This window comes from Lissotriton helveticus, chromosome 4_1, assembly GCF_964261635.1.
Source record: "Lissotriton helveticus chromosome 4_1, aLisHel1.1, whole genome shotgun sequence".
In the NCBI taxonomy this organism is placed as follows: domain Eukaryota; kingdom Metazoa; phylum Chordata; class Amphibia; order Caudata; family Salamandridae; genus Lissotriton; species Lissotriton helveticus.
The window spans coordinates 988,395,550-988,409,865 of NC_136063.1; positions in this window are offsets into that span (position 1 = coordinate 988,395,550).

Below are 14,316 nucleotides of genomic sequence, written 5' to 3' on the forward strand. Positions count from 1 at the left end.
AAGCAAAATAAATTGTAGTATGCTTAGTACTAAAAAGAAACCCTAGAAATTAACTCAATAACTAAACATTTCAGGGATATAATTATTTGAAAATATAAATTGAGAAACCTTTGAAATTCACTGATAAAACCAAAGGTTACTGGGACGTTAAAATTAGAAAATAAGATTAAAAAAACCTTAAAAATTCACTGAAAAAAACAAAGGTTATAGGTATAGAATATAATTAGGGTCAGATTATACAAGCACAAAACCATCGAAAATCAGCTATTATAGTTACCTGAGCGAACTGTATCATACTCCCGCAATGCACTGCTTGTGACCTCACGTATTACATCACTCATGACACGATCAGTGACATCACTCATGACATCACCTATGACATCTCAAATGACATCACTGATGACATCTCAAATGACATTACTGAAGTCATCACTGATGATGTCATCCACACTCACACACCTACTTACTGATTCAAAGAGACTCTCAAATATATGCTCACCCCTACAGCCCCTACCTCACATATATAGCGACTCATCACTTACTCACTGACCAATACAACCACTGACACATCCAGTCATACAGATCTACAGACACTTACACACCCACTCATACCCCCATACAGCAATTTTCATACTCAATCAGTCACCTATACAAAAACAATCAGTTCCCTCTCTGGCAAAGCAATTGTGCTCCACTTTGAGCAAGTGAGAGCAAAATGCTCTTGCTTTCTCATAGCGTAGCACTGTTTGCTATGGCTTGGCGGGAGCAGTTAAGCTCCAGCCAAGACATAGCAAACAGCTATGTCCCAGGGAGCCAGCCCTGGGAAGTGGTGGGCTTTTTGTTAGGATCCGCCCTGGGGAGATGGTGAACCACACAGCCCCCCTACAATTTAAGAAAAATTTATTTGGCCTGTGTGTGTTCTATGAGGCTTCCCCATGTAAAAAATAAACAACCCCAGGGAGGGGGCTGTCCCCAGGGCAGGGATGGTTCATGAGGCCCCCCATTTCATTACAATAAGCCCCAGGGACGTGGCGGGATTTGGCCCACCCAGGGCTTCCTATAAAAAATGCACGGGAGCCTGCAAGCCTTTTGTTTTCTAATTTTGCCTCAGATCCGTGGGCCCACCTGTGAGTTCATGGCAAAAATTGAACAACAAATGTCTGGAGGGTCAGGATATTCGTACTCTGCCCCCTTTTCTCTATTTATTTTTTTAATTGTGGGACTTGGTCCCAAGATGGCTGTTAACACTTCCTGGTTGAAGTGTTGGCAGCCAATCAAATTTCAGTATGATCCACAAGTCTACTGCAAGGATCCTCATCCCCAGATATCTATATATTTTAAACTTAAATAACTCTAAAACTGATGTATGGATTTACACCAAATAACAAAAACACACTTTTCTTGATCAACATCTAGCTATCTGCCAAATTTGGTGTAATTCTGTTCAGCGGTTTGGGCCGTAGTCATGCTCAAAATTCCTATGGGAAAATGCATGGGGAAGATGTGTTTGGGACCCCCCTTTTTTCTTGGCCCCCCGCTTGACCGATCACCCAAACCTTTCAATACAGCAGCAGAAATGACTGTAGAAAATGTTTAAAAAATTTGAGAAAGATTCCCCAAGTAGAGCCAAAGTTATTGGCTAAACAAAAAAAACTTTTCCTGTGGAAACACGGTCCTAACTATAACTACCTACTGGTGACTGCTTGCAAATAATTTTGGCTCCATTTTCCAAAAAGAGTGCTATTTTTTACTTAGTTTCTTCAAAGGAAGTTTAGGGTTTGTCCGTTATGTGGGGGCAGACAAAAAATGGGGTCCCAAAATGAGAAAATGCCCTTGCAATGTCCATGGGGGGGCTTTGAAAAGGGCTACAGCCAAAATGGCTCAATGGAACTACATCAAATTTGGCAGGAAGGTTGATTTTGGTTCAGATGTGTGCTTTTTGTAATTTGGTGTAAATTTGTTCAGTAGTCTTTGAGAAATGTACTGTTAAAAATATTTGAAAATCTGGATGGATGGGTTTGAGGGACTCTTACAGAGTCCAGCCAGCCCAACTTAAAAAATTTAGTGTTCTCATGGTCCTAGGGAGCTTTTCTGTCCATGGGCCATCTTGCTCCTGCAGAAGTGAAGGTCTCACAGGAGTGAGACATCTGATTGGCTGCCTGCAACATGAAAGAAAACATTCTGGCTTCCATTACAGGAGTCCAGAGACTTAGTCCCCTGCCCTAAACATGAAAAGAAAAAAACAATATAAGGGGGCAGGGTAGTATTATCCTGCTGCAATAGCCATTGTGGGGGTTAGATCATTCTGGGACTTACCCTGGGGACAATTTTTATTTTAAAAAAATTGCTGCAATATTGTGGTACTCCTCCGGGATCCCAGCCCAAAAAAATGGATGCTGCCATATGTTTAATGTTTAAATGACTTCTGAGTTGGGCCCGGTATTAGAGATCAAAATGTGTCAGTATTTGGGGAGGGGGAATGCATGGAGACCCCCTCTCTGAGCCAATTATGGCCTAGGGACCAATCCCCCAGGGCCCAACATATTTATAAAAGGGGAAGGGGGCTTGCTGCCACCTTCCCCGAACTTCTTTGACGCCCCGGGAACACCCTCCCTGGAGCTGATTTGTTTTTCATGGAGAAAGGGGTGCACTGCCTCCCTCTCCAAGCCTTTGCAGGCCCCATCTATCTGGGCCATATTATTATTAAATGGGAGCGAACCTGAGTTCCCCGTTCCTAACCCATTATGGGCCCCGGGGACCCATCCATTTTTAAGGAGGACAGTGCAGCCCCCTACCTGTGCCAGTATTGACCCTGGGGACTCCAACCTCTTAGGACTGATACTGTACAGTGTCCTGTGGAGCCCACCACCAGAACACTGAGGTTTCCTGTCCGGGAGAATGCAGGCGTACCCTGGCCTCCACTGTCCTGGGTGGGTAACTCAACTTTGGTCCCACCCTGCAAGAGCTGTTACAAATTCCTTCTCCTGCCTGGGTGGGAGCAAAGAGAAAGTACTGGTTCACATAGCACACAAGATAGGTAAATGCAGGGAGCCAGCGGGGACCTTGGGGGCCTTGGGGCTCCCAGGGAAGCCCCCAATGACCCCTACTTTGTGGGTGCCCTGGGTAGGCACCGGAGTATCCACTAACATTTTACAAAGTGCCCAGCTCCCACACAGGAAGCCGAATGCCCTGGGTATACCCCTATTGCCTTCAACTAAAAATGAAGCTGTGGGTGTCACTGGTGGGCATGGGGCGCCCACTTGATAAAACAAATGCAGACTCCCTCCGGCACACATGAAGTGTACTGGCTGGGAAACCGGCTGGGGCAACGGGGGCCCTATGCTCCCCAAAGGCCACCAACTAAAATTAAGCATGTTGGTGTCCTAGGTGGACACTGGGACCACCACAAAAATATTAAATATTGTAACCCCCAAATGAAGTGAATAATAAATAATCTGCAAGAGCCGCTCATTTAATATTCATTCCTCGTTGAAGGAGCACCCCAAACCCAGCGAGGGCTATTTACATCTTATTTTACTTTGTGATGTCCCTAGAATGGGCAGGGGCACCACAAATCATTTTGTTCATATTGTGAGGGGCTGCAGGGAGTGCAGCAGCCCCCCAGCAACATTAAAAAACACAGTAAGTCTCATCGGTCATGAAATTCATGATCGTAGGCAAACTTACCATCTTTTTTTTCAAACTCTTAGCTAGAGCTCCGTGCTCTTCATCTGGAATGCATGGCCCTCTTGTGTTTTTTTTATAATTGTGTTTAAAAAATGTAAAAAGAAATACTCACGTACATGTTGATTATGTTTTTTGATAAAAACCTTATCAAACATTTGTATAATTACTATTTTTAAACATTTCTTCTGTAAATTAATCAAATATTCATTTGATAAAAATGATTGGGGATTTTTGGACAAAATTATAGGTTTTCTTTATATATTGATATGCTCACCCCTTGATAAAGTCAATAGGTCCACCTTTAATATTTTGGTGCTGTGACTCTTTGACAAAGTCAGTTAGTCTGTCAGCGTGTGGACATGCCCTGCAAGACCGACTGCATGCTGCGCATGCTAGAAGGTTGTGTTCTGGAGGTAGATTGCTTGTTGTGGGTTGGGTGCAGGGCCTGGCCACAGGCCCAACGTTGCACCCAACCCCATGCTGCTCACACGCATGCTGCACACACTGGGGTAGGACTCTCTCAGGGCGTTGAGCATAGGCCCTGGCAATTCACAGCATGAAGCTGCATGCCCTGGAGGGGTTAGACACAGGGTGTGGGGTTGGCTTGACATATAATAATAAAATATTACCTTATGTTAAACGATTTTGTTTACATTAAAAAAAACTTAGAAATGTGTTGAAAAAAAACAAAAGTTGAAGTGACATAATAGTTGAGAATAACAATTATATCTTATTTTACTTTAACAATAGCCTTAGAAATTCACTGAAAAAATGAAGGTTAAGTGACATTATAGTTAGGTGAAAATTTAATTGACAAAAAAACACTGAAATTCACCAGCTATAGTTATCTCAGGTAACTATAACCCATGCACTAAAGTAATTATAACTCACGACCTCACGATGTACTAATTACCCCATATATTACATTACCCCATATATTACATCACTCATGACATGATCTATGACATCATTGATAACATGACTGCAACATCTGAAATTACATCATTGATGATAAGACTGTGAGTGAGTGGCGAGAGTGTGAGTCATAGTTACGTTGGGGCACGAGTTATAGTTCTCTGACATAACTATAACTGGTGAATTTACAGTGGATTTTTAAACATTACATTGTCACTAAATTTACACCTAACTATAATGTTACTTCATCCTTTGTATTTTGCAGTGAATATAACTATAACTCACACCTTTTCCATGCTCTGCTTATACTATATCATATCACATCGCTAAGAGCATGTTTAATCATAGCATTCATACCAACACTCATAACATCTCAAATGACATAATTTATGACAACTTTTGACTCTAAGCAGTTCATAACCACATTCTAGGCTGTTTCACAAAGAGCCTCCACAGTGATGGCGGGGGCTACGCAGTTGTAGCAATGGGAATTCTCATTGTGGAGATTCTGCCATGAGTGCAGAGACTCCTTGTGAATCGGGCCTTTAGATACTAACATTGGGTTATTCTCTTTTTATGTGAACCACCCTCATCATGCTTCATTCTCGTTTTTTCTATCCTTCATCCAGACTGACATGACCTTGAGTCCATCACAAGCACTGGTGGCCTATGTGCCAAAAGAAGTAAATCACAATCAACAATGGGGTGATCTCTAACTCTATTTGACTGTGCAGAGGAGCAGCACTTCCGGAGCAGCACTTCTCTGGGTTACTTTCAAGCTGTATTCAGAGCTTAAAGAATGTTTAGAGGTCCCTGTGTATGACTCGTGTCTAGTGAACTTATACCTCAAATTTCCCTATAAGCCACAACCAGTCTGATCCTATTCATCGACGCTATCTGATTCACTGGGTTCTGAGGCATTAGCAATACATCACAGCTATCTCTAAGCCACAAGACATCTGATTTTTGATGGGCGGGTACACCCTGACCATAACCATAATTGGAGCAAGGTGTACCTGTACACACACCTGCACTGAAAACTATATAATGAACACTAAGAACTGGGATACACATGTTTAAAAAATATCACTAATTTCCACAGGTTGCACCTAGTGTGTTGTTGTAATTTATGTAGAGATTGAGATCAGTTAGCAAATACGATTAGGTATTGTGAGCAGTGGAGCGTAAGTCATGTGTTTTAGTGGGTGGATCAGCATTTTGATGCCCTCTCTTAACATAACATTATTCGGTTATTTCCTGAGAGAGAAGATCACAAAATGTGCAATGAGAACAATGCTTTGTGATCAGCACAGAGTAAAAACAATTATATAATGATACCAATAGATTTACTTCAATGTTTGAGTATAGGTTTGTGAATTTTTGCTGCACTTCTAGGATGGCATCTGCAATGGTTGAGGGTTCATAGGAATGCTCAAAGTTGTAAGTCTAACACATTCCAAAGTGCACATGGCATACTATTACACATGTGAAAATAATTTCTACAGTGGACTTGTACCTACTGTTGATTTCAATTCCCAGGAGGAAAATATGTTTGCCTTTGGTGAAGCCCCTTTCCCTAGAGCCCCACCTCTTTGGGATGCTCTTTGCCAACTCACCTCCATGGTCTTGAATAACTCCTGGCCTTAAGAAAAGTAGATCAACAACTGATTCCAGGGTCAGAATGGAAAATTACCAAATTTGAGAATGCTCACACATTTATGCATTTTTGAGAGTACATAAAGATTCCTCGAGACACCGCTCTGGATCACTTCCTCCCTGCCCAAGAGAGCAGATTCTGACTACTTCCTAATAGAACCACTGGCGTAATGGAGCTTGATGGCGGGACCATGCAAGGTATGGGGGGGGGCTTACCTCCAGATGCAATCAGGAGCTCTCCAGCCAGAGTTTTGCCCTGAGTGGGCCCCCTGGAGCTTGGGGGCCCACCCGCACCATGGTGGTTGCTGGGTCCTGTGTTAAGACACTGAATAGAATACCATACAGGTCTTATAAGATGTGTCATTAAATGGATGTAAAGATGAAACGTAATTTGCAGTTGTGAATTGAATTTATGCATTCAAATGCCTATGTGAATTAGGCCCATAAATGTTGTCAATGCAATCTGTATTTAGTTCTCTACCCTAAGTATGACGTTAGTTTTTGTGTCATATCAGAGCGAATCACAATCCTATTAGTTTGTGAACAACTGATTATGAATAGCACAGTGATACCAGCAACTGAAATGATCATGGAATAGTAGGCTGTGCAAGTACCTCAAATTGTTGATACTTTTGTTCTACTTCAGAGTTGGTCTTGAGGTATAAAAAGCCATACAAAATGTAGGCAAGCTGCTTTTCATGCATTTAGCACAGTTTTTATATATTTTTGAGGTATTATTAAAGGTTTGTTAATTAACTAAGTGATAAATCTGGATGGACATTCCGTCTAAATTGAGATTGAGAGACTGTGATACACTTATGTATCAAAGGTTTTTACCTATTCTGTGTCTATGGGGAAAAGGGGTCATACATATGGCCCAAATCTATTCTCAGCGTTTGAACACTCTTCTTTGAGCTAGGCCTTGCTAGCTCAATAAGCTATTTCGAAAAACAAGGAGACTTTTGAAGAAACTTTCAGTCTAAGACCATGCACCAAACTACCTGGGGGCATATTATCAACAACTAGCGATAATTATCGCTAGGTTGGCTTAGCGGCAATAATTGTATCGCCGTGTAGCGATGATTTTTATCGCTTAGGAGCCTTGATATTATCAAGGTTTATCTCCTAAGCGATAAAAATCGTCCGAAATGCATGAATATTGCTGAAAAGTCCGCGATATTCATGCATTACCGAGCAAATGCTCTTAGCCATGTTATCCACCTTCCATTGGATAACATGGCTAAGAACTGCTCAGGGCAGGTGTTAGCTTTTGGAGATATTCGCGCTTAAAGGCGAATATCTCCAAAAGTTGGTAATAGGAGATAGCGATGTTAGCGACTGTTTCCAGTCGCTAACATCTTGGCACACCCACTTTGCATGTCATTAGTGATAAATTTCTCTGATATGCAAAGCGGGGCCCAAGATGGTCGCTATCTCCTACTAGCTGTCGCTAACTGGTGTTAGCGACAGCTAGGTAATAGGGAGATCATTTTATCTCCGCTTTCTTGGCTTTTAAAGCCAAAAAAGCGGAGATAAATCCCTTGATAATATGCCCCCTGGTCGGCAAGGAATACATGCATTATATTGAAATCAAAAAGGCTTATAAAGCACAGAGCTACTCCCACAGGAGTGTCCTAGCGCTAAGGTCAAGCTCCCGAAGGATACGTGTGAACGTGGAAGAACAGAAAAGCCACCTAGCTGAAGAGCAGAGTTTTTAGTTTTTTCCAGAACAGAAGTTCTGTCTTAGAAAGCTTCAACTGTAGTAGAAGAGAGTTCCATAGCTTGGATGTGAGGAAGCTGAAAGAGATCCCCTCAATGCGAACTTTCTTCACTCTGGAAACATGCACTAACGAGGCATCAGAAGACCTAATTTGTCTCCAAGGAGAGTAAAATGTAATATGTGGGTGCAGATAGGATGCACCTAACTGCCTGATGATTCTGTAACAAAAACAAAGGGCATTGAAAGGTAGGCGTTTCAACACTGGTAGTCAATGGAGTTTGTGAAGTGCCGAGCCCAGGGATGCCACTTTTAAGAGGTTTCGGAAAAACCGGGTTGCTGAGTTCTGAACCCATTGGAGACTCATCAGTATAGACCAGGAGACTCCCAAATAAAGGATATTGCAATAATCCAGCCGGGAGGTTACTGAAGCTTGAGTCACTGTCTTCTAGGCAGAATGAGGTAAGAAGCTGATGATATGAGTGATTTCAGCATCCCAAAGCAGTTACCTGCCAAGGCCGTGATCAGGCTGTCAAACCATATGCCTAGGTTCTTAACCCTAGGCTTAGGCAAAGCAAAAGAGTCCAGCGATACTGGTCACCAGTTGATATTGGTGGCCCCTATACTTTACCAGATAGAGGGGAAAAAAGTAGATATATATTCTATATAACTACGTTCGGGTGATCTTTCATAAATTCATTGGATTGAGCAACTGTGCTAAGCCACTCGATATAGCATCAATAATTGTGGGGAGGCATTAAAGAACAGAGGATTGGATAACACTCAAATGTTCATCGGTGATGTCACCAGGAAAGTAATTGGAAATGTTTTGATGCATAAGATTAAGGCCTTTGTTATGAGTGGCCAGGCCTGTAAATTCTGATGGACTTTGTAAGTTGTTGGGCCCATCGGAATTACAAGTTTAAATTTTTTTACAAGGAGATTTTGACTCTCTGTGTGAAACAGAGCAGGACAAACACTGATTTCTGCATGGTATGTCCCAAAATCCTGCAATCCTTGCTATGTTCCTGCTTTGGGCATCATGTGAACACAAGTAATAGCAATTTGAGGGTGGAAAATAATGGGGATTTTAATGGGCCACTGGCACTGAGGGCCTAAGGCTAGGTTAAACTCTTTTTTGCCACGGTTTAATTATTTTCTGATGTTTTCTGTTCTAATACGGCATGAGTTGATAGAGTAATAGTGTGTAATTATTCAAAATTGCAAAGATCTAAGCATATAAACTTCCCAAAAGTAAACATTAGATCTACCAGGATGTGTTGAACTGTGCTCTTCTTGTAAGAAACACGCTGCTCTCTAGATCAGATGCAGAAACAAGAGCCAGTGATTCTATCAGCTGCGGCAGTTCGAAGGAGGGGGTAACTATAGAAGCCCCGTGGACGTGCCTGCGGAGTAGAGAGTGACAGGCATGCAGTCTCTTGACCTTCATGTCTCAGGACCCTAAGCATCAAGTGATGTCACCCAAGGGCACATCACTTTCGACATATCCTTCCCGATAACTGCTGCTTTGTACTTCGAAAGCCCCTGCCATCACGTATCTTCAACACCAGCAGTGGTTCCAAAACGTCTGTGAAACAAGGTTTTGGAGAGGCGCTCATTGACCTTTGACCTTAGGTTTGACCTCTTTGGAGATCTGGAGCTAAAGGGCTGGAGAAACTGAGATTAAGCTGGAGAGCTCGTCTCAGGGAGGCAGTTGACAGTAAAGAGCTTGTCCAATCTGATAAACATACCATGAGTTAGTCTATCCAGGCACACTTCTGTCTAGTGAGACACACAATGGGAAAACAAATAGCATTACACTTAAACGCCTGATGCTAGCTGCCAGGATTAAGTCATTCACCTGTGTTGTGAGCCACCTCAGCTCTCGTGATGATTCTAGTGGTGCATAAAAGGTGGAATATGAACACGGAGCTTCCGCCAATGTTCATACATCTTGTTTAAAAACCTCGAGGGGCCTTATTTACAAGAAATGACACATAACTGCATCAAGGTGACGATGTGTCAAAAATTCTTGGGCCTGCATCAAAAAACCCAATGACGCCACAGAGGCACCGCATTTACAATACAGGGATCCATGGTGCAAGGTCCCAAGGATGCGTCAGAAAATTCTGACTTATCTGTGGGTAGGATGCTGCAGGGCATCCGCTTTAAAAGTGGCACGGTACTGTAGTTGATCATGAGACTGATGCAACTACAGCAATGCGTCAATTTTGACTGACGCATCTAGCCTCATGTGTGGGGACCAATGTAACAGAGCGTGAAAAGTTGAAAACTCACCCTGCACTTTATTAAATTGGCCCTGGATGTCACGCATACAAGTGGGCATAGTGTACTTATGTGTACCACTATACCTACGTATAAGTGACTATGTAAAAGTACAATGTGAGTGCATACAAGTCTGTGATGGTGTGTGATGTGATATTTACTGGATTAACTACCTTATGTGTGCACTTATCTGTTGAGGGGATGTGACTTGATTGTAGGTTACATTGTTGCCAGTCACTTCAGCTGGTCACGTGCCTATGCCACAGTCAATGCGTCATTCCTACGCCTGGGTTTTGGAGGAGTAGTCATTTTGACTCATCTAAAGCTCAGCTGCACACTTCCTGGTGATGCGTCACTTTTGCAAAATGTCATAAATACAACTGCATATGTTTACGGGGGATTTTAGGTGGGAATGCCTACCTTGCATACATTAAAACTAATGTGATGCAGCTCATTACGATGAAGGTAAAAACCGACGCAGGCTGACAAAAAGTGACACATCTTCCTAGATGCGTCACCTTGTAAATATGGAGCAAAGAAAGTGCAGCTGATGCGTACAAAAAAAATGGTGGAGCAGCGGAGCAAGCTCCTTGTAAATATGCCCCGAGATTCCAATATTGTGGTTTCCTTGCATCAGTCTTCTGTTCCCTGGAAACAAGTCACCTCTCATTCCAGTATTGTCAGCTGCAGGAATGGTGTCAAATTGCTCTACGTTGTTATTTTCAGGGGCGTAGCTATTAATGGTGCAGCAGGTGTTGGGGCACCAGGGACCAGAGACTTAAGCAGCCCAGTGAAGGTGGATTGTTTCTGTATTTTAGAACATGACCAGTTATCAGGGCTCCATTTTCCTTGCTTGCAATTGGACCCATGAACATTTGCTATGTTAGTGGTTGTTTTCAGTATCAAAACTAAAAGATGCTGAATAAGTCAGTTCGCTTAATCTGGCCTACTTTGACAGTGAGATCGACTTACAAAGGATGTTTTAAAGTTATGAGTAAAACCAACAACTGAAAAAAGAAGTAACAGTCCTGTGTTTGCAAATCAAATTGTAAGTGGCTAAACTATATTGTGATTGACTCAAGCATATGGCATGTACACATACTGGTTAACCTTTGCGTATTTTACACTGACCGGGAAAGTACTGTGTAGAGCGTGGTAAGCGTTTTTCCTACAAACTTTTAATAATTCTCGTGAAAACTGCAGTTTCTACTGATAGTTCGCAAAACTGCTGGATGCTAACAGAAGGCAAATGGAACAAGAGAAGATGACAATAAAATATTTTTAAGAGGGTGGAAGGGAATATGTTTAATGACCTGACATCTCAATCCCCTAGTCTAATGATATCAAAATATAAACAAAGATGACTGTGTATGCTTCTGTACTAGTGACTAAGAACTGACAGGATTCATGTAAAGAAAAAATGAGTTACATCTGGCTGAGAAATTCCCATCAGCCCACCCTTCTGGAGGAATCTCATCAGGTGGGATTTATGAATCAGTCCAAAAACCGCCCAAACCATCAATTGACGGTGCGGATATGGATGTCAAAAAGAAACTCTAGCCAGATTGTTACTCAGAAGTGGTGCTAATAGCGTGCAGTGCAGTGCTCAAGTGAAGTGATAATTAAAATTAACTACTCGGACAAAAAATATGTTTATTAGAGATTGTACAAGTGTTAAAGTTAAAACCACACCTGGTAGTCTAAATTTATAACTACACTATGGCGCTGTGCAGAACGGTCAACATGTTTCAGCCAAATGGAAACTCTATCCGATTTTCTTCAGGACCTCAATGATGGTAAGCTACTGCAGCATGTAGAAAATCTAGGGTGGTGATAATGTGCAAATGAAGAATAAAAAGGAAATAATATACTTTACAATACTTATATCTACCAGGAACTTGGAGTCCCAATGTATACTGGAAGAAGTAAGTTGTTTTTCTCCTGTTGGAAAATATACACAAACAAGCACATATTTACATGTATATCCACATAATTACATAGAAACTGTACAGACAACACAGTGGCGTAAGTATTTTATACTCCGCTTCTCATTTGAGCATACTAGCTCTATTACAGAAAGAAATTCCCTTTCCAAAATACTCACCCAGCTTTTTGTGGGAGACAACCTCACCTCACCCGGCAACCGCTCGGGAATATGAGGCCCCGCTCTAGTATGTAAGAAAAATTGTAGGGCATAATTAACAAGCACTGTCTTATATGTCCAAGCAACTTGCTTTACATCTATAACCTAACTATCTGTTTGTGGACGCTATCACTGCACCTCATGATCTGATCATCACAGATGTCTACAAAGGAGCCAAAGAACTCATACTCTTAGTGAATGTCATTTTTCATGAAAATAAGGAATAAGAATAAATACAAAAGCTAAAAACTGTTTGCCTTTATTCCCACATCCATATGTTGAATAAGTAATTGGGAGGAAACAGTGTCTCTAAGTTAGGCCGTGCTACTGCATGAATGGAGACTGCAACTACCTTTCTTCAATAAGTGTCAGAAGACCAAAAAAGCGAGAGCCTTACCTGTCCGTCGGTACCTCTCTCTGGCATCCGAGAGGAAGTGGAGGTACCGACTGGACTTCCCCTTCGTGTTTATATAGTGGGGCTAATTGGTTAATTGTCTCTGTACGCCCGCCCAAAAACGGGCCCTCCTTCGTTATTACGGGAATCATATCAATCTGTGCATGAGCAGAGCCGGTTTATGGTCTAACTAATAAAATAGGCATGCGTGAAAGAACGTTGCTCTTAAAAAGCATTGCTCGGAGTGAAAACCGCTAACCCCTGGCGCATGCGCACTGGTTCACACACCGCCCCGCTTTATAGAGAGTGCGCGGCGAGACGCTAATCTGAGCAGGCATGCCCGAAGTAAAGAATGCTAACGTCTGGCGCATGCCCGATGTAATGACTGACATCGCCTAGCGTCACAGAATGAAACCAATGCTCGGTGTAACCTCATTTTAAGAGCGTAGCACACGCGATCGGGCAGGCATGTATGATCATGTATCTTTAACAGATCTCAATTAGTTTTAACCCAAGGTTTAACCCTGCACGTAGGCTAGCTATTGAGAGAGAAGGGGAACCTCGGTTCTTAAGCAATCAAAGTGAATGTACAGACGGAGAGACACTGCTCTCAAGTCTAAACACCCACTGATGTTAATATAACCCTCCATTCACAGGCAGTGTATGGGGATAAAATAAAGAATATTGCTGTGACACAGAAAAGGGAAGGTGAGGTAGACTATCACCCTTATCGCAACAATTACATTGCACCTTTAAAAATGTATTAGTAATCCTGAAACCATAGGGACAGTATGAATGTTTCTGTCTGCTAGAGTGACACCCAAGGAATGGTGTCATTCAATCCTCTACTGTCACTATGGAGTCTGAAAATCCATTTTTGCTCCTTAATGAATAGAAACCTTGAGTGGTCACTGATATGTGGTGGAATGTATGGATGTTCAAGAATCACCCACTTTAGATCTTCTGCCTGATGTTTCATAGACAGAAAATGATTCGTCAAGCAGGTAGACTGTTTGTGACACCGGATGGTGCTCTTGTGTTCGCTTATTACAACCTTCATTATGCGTGTAGTATGGCTAATGTATCTGAGTGAACATGGACAGGTTATCATATATATGACACTTTCCGTGTTGCAATTAGTGTGTTTCTTAAGCAACCACGGTTTACCTGTACCAAAATCCACTCTGTCAGCTTTGTAAGTCTGGGGGCATGCGTTACAAGAACCACAGGGAAAATGACCACGTACTGGTGGAAGATTCCAGAGTGTATTAGACATTTCTGTCACTTGTGTTCTCGGTCTAGTATGGACCAGACTGTCACGTAGGCTTCGGGCTCTCTTGAAGGAAAACAGAGGTGGCAAAATATTGGTTTGAGCTACATTCAGAATGTTCCAATGTTTACGTACTGTCTTCTGAATCTTATTGGAAAGAACACTGAATGTGCTGACAAAAGTCAGCCTCTCCAGGGGAGCCTGCTCAGGTCTTTTGTCCAGAAGAGCCTCTCGATTATTGTTAGAAG